Here is a 3,844-nt window from a genome sequence, read left to right as displayed (position 1 = left end):
ACTCAGGTGTCAAGGATCTGATTGTAACTGACTGTGATGAGTAGTAATCAGATACATAGCAATTAAAGATGCATGTGCAAACATCTAAGTGTTAGTAGAATTAAAAATGTGTTTTTTTGTATGAAACGGTATATTTTAAAACGAAATGGAGATCTTTTTTAAAGGTTAAAACCTCATTCAATTTTATGTCTTATAGGGTTTATACTGAGTTCAATATTATATAATAATTCAACTGTGAACCTAAAAATTTACAGCCAGTTTTGAAAGAGATGCACCTTTGCTCTGGAAATTGTTATTGAATATGTTAACGCTGCAATGAAATGCTTCTTCTAATCATGTGGTTATTAAATAAGTAATTAAAAAATGCTTAGGGCATTAGAGGAAAACTTTGGGTGAGTCAGTGAGGACTTTTTCAGAGAGGATTAATTGAGGAAGGAAGACCCACCTTGAGTATGTACGGAACCTTCTGTGGGCTGTGACCGTGGATGGAATAGAAAGGGGAAAGGGAGAAAGCCAGGTGGGCACTTGCCTTCCCGCTCTCCTCCGCCTCGTCTGGCACACTACAGACAAGCAACCTCCTTTTCCTGCAGCCACAGCCACTAGCCACACTCCCTGCCTCTCCTCTCCGCCACGATGGGCTGTGTCCTGGAACCATGAGGCTAAATAAATCCTTCCTCAAGTTGCTTCTTGGCAGGTATTCAGGCACCACAAGGAGAATAACTGATACAGTTTCTATATGTTTGTGTAAAATATCTCCTAGATACAAGGTTTCTGGACATTTTGCCTAGAGATACACAGTGGCCTCCCAGGCTCTGTATAACCTCTGGGTAATGCATATTTTTCATTTACCTCTCTTCCCTTCCTCAGTTTCTACTTCCCACTCAAGCATCCCTGGAGCTCCATCTCTAGAGCTCAGTCTAAGCAGGCCCCTTCCCTTCCCATCACCAGTGCCTAATGTAATGCCACACCCAGTTAGCACACAGCATGGTCACTAATATACAAAGCACAGGGCTAATGAGGGTCTGAAGGTGCAGCTGAACTACAGGAGTCCTATCCTCAGCTGCCATTCCCACTGGGCAGCACTTGGGGCAGCAGAGCCTGCCCTGCCCTGATGATAACGCACTGAAGGATGAAGAAAGAAAAGGAGAAAGTGAGGGAGGAAGAGAAAGAATCCAAAGAAGCTGCCTCTTACTTCCAATATGTTCTGGTTGTCTTATTTGCCGAGTTCTTCTTTGGGCCAAAACCCTGCCAGTCTAGCAACGGGGAGAGCAAAACCAAATTGCTGTCGGCAGCAGTGGGAGCCAGGAAGATCTCTCGTACAACGAATGGAGGATTATTTTTAATCTGGACAAATGTCAAAAGCTTTAGCAGCTCAGTGCCAACCCTCCAACCTCATGCGAACCTTTAATTAGCTGGGAGGCTGGGGAGTCTTTCTGAGGGGTGAGTGCACTAGGCTCAGTGCCTGGTGACAGTCAAGCAGAAGCCACCGTATGGGAAGTCAGGGAGCCAGGACCGAGATGCTGCTTAGCGTTCTCCTAAGTGTGTTGTCCTGGGGTGGCTGTGCCTTTGAGACATCTCTGCTTCTTCTCTGTGGAGTGAGAATACTGGTTCTAGCCTACCAACCATATGTTGTGCTTGGAGAGGCCTCCTTGTTGCCCAGTCCCTGACTACAATACCCATTCACCACGTCTGGGGACTGTAACCTGAAGACATTTCATCTTGTTTGACTTCTTCTCTAGAGGGCTTCTGAATGTCAAAGCTGGGTTCTCTCAGTCCTGCTGACCTGTAGGGAGCCCAAGGGAGCCTACCTTGGCACCCCTGGATACATACTGCAGAACACAGGGGAGTCAGAGAGACCTGGGCTTGGAGGCCACAGATACACTATACTGAAACAGATGGAATATACCTGCCATGAAGTGGCTTGGCACATGTATCCTGTCTAGTGTTGGGTTCCAGGAAACTGGCCTTGGAGTCAGCATGTCTCTACTTTCCCTTAAGAGCCAGAGGGCATCAGGAGTAGTAATTGGTACCTAAGACCACTCTGACTTTCCCAGAGGCTGTTGCATCCTTTGGGTTTGTCATTTTCAACATCTTTTGAAATCTCATAATTTCAGTGGAATGGAGGAATGACCCTTGCTAATGTGACAGTCTAGGTACTACTTACTTGAGAAGCAGTGCTGACTTCTGTCCACCTGTCGCTGCATGGTCCATGCCTTGATAGTTCTACCCTGCTCTGTGTAGCAGAAACTGCTTAAAATCCAAGCTCTTCTTCCCAAGTGATTTCTACTCTTGCAGGCTGACCGCTTTACTGTCTAATCAGAAAGGAACATTCTTAAATTTTCTTTTTATACTCTCTCCACCAGAATCTATTTTTTTCTTTCTTTCTTTTTAGTTTTATTAATGTGTCTGTGTGTGTCTGTGTGAATGTATTCACATATGTGCAGAACCTGTGGAGACCAGAAGAGGGCACTGGATACCCTAGAGCCGGAATTACAGGTGGTTATGAGCCACTCAAGCTAGGTGCTGGGAACTGAACTCCAGTCCTTTTCAAGAGTGACAAGTGCTCTTAAACACTGAGCCATCTTTCTAGTGCTTATAAAACTTTCCTGATATACCAAAAGATGTATATCCAAAAATCACCAATACTGTCATAGAATCTATGGTGTCCAGGGCAGCTGCCCCTCCTTCAAGCTTTTGCTCTGCCACTCAGCATTTCCTACTACTGATCAACCACAGCTTCAGCCTTATCAAGGTTCAGGATCTCAGGCTCTGCCCTGGAGTAGCCATGCTGGCTGCTGCTGTAGCTCAGATATCTATGACAGGAGCACCATCAACTTTCCTCCCAGGAGCTGCTTTCTATTGCTCCCAGAGCCTGGGTCTCACTGTATTTATATAGCACACAGCCATTGAGTTCTATTACCACACTGTATTTTGGAAAGCACAGAAACAATGTGGGCAAAGATGAGGCCTCAACTACAAGGAGCCGAGGTGAGTGCCACCTATATTAATGTACATTCATAGAAGAGATAGGGATATTTTGTAGGAACATAGAAAATAGTTTCTTTGAACAACTGGGGTTTTTGTTCTCCTAAACACAGCCCTCTATTTAAAAATATATAATTATTATAAACCTAAAATTATTTTGTGTCACTGAAAGACATTCCATGACAAAAAAGTCTTCTGGGGATTAATGTAGGCATGCACACCTACACACCTAGGGCCAAGGGAGCATGTCAGTCAAGTTAAAGACTACATCATCTGTGAGCACTCTCAGTTATCACGGTGGCCCAATTAGTTGCTTTTTTGTTGCTGTGACGAAACACCATGACCAAGACCACTTATAGAAGGAAGAGTTCATTGGGCTTACAATTCCAGAGGGATGAGTCCATCATGATGGGGAGGCATGGGATCAAGGGGTGACCAAGCACTCACATCTTCAGACAGTCACAAGAAGCAGAGAGGAAATGGAATGGGGCTAAGAATTCTCAAAGCTCAGCCCCAGCAACATGCTTTCTCCAGCAAGCCCACACCTCCAAAACCTCCCAAAACATCATCATCAACCAGTGACAAGAGTTAAAATACTTGGGGGACGTTCTCATTCAAACCACCACAATGGCTCTGCCCTGAAGGCTCCATATGGAAGCAGAGACAGAGGGCCAGACACTGTAAGGCACTGAGCAAAATTCCACAGTCCATCTGTTAGAGAGCAACATTTCACCTTTAACTTACTTAGCACCCAGCTCAGTTACATCGTCACAGGATCACATTGTCCCTGTCACTGTCAGTCACCTCAGGCTCAGGAGAAACACTAATATTTTATTACTTAAGTTGAAATGGTTTTAGA

The sequence above is a fragment of the Nannospalax galili genome, unplaced genomic scaffold (assembly GCF_000622305.1).
Source record: "Nannospalax galili isolate Female #2095 unplaced genomic scaffold, S.galili_v1.0 scaffold100, whole genome shotgun sequence".
Taxonomy (NCBI): domain Eukaryota; kingdom Metazoa; phylum Chordata; class Mammalia; order Rodentia; family Spalacidae; genus Nannospalax; species Nannospalax galili.
The sequence above is the reverse complement of the archived record's forward strand: the minus strand, read 5'-3'. Positions refer to the sequence as shown.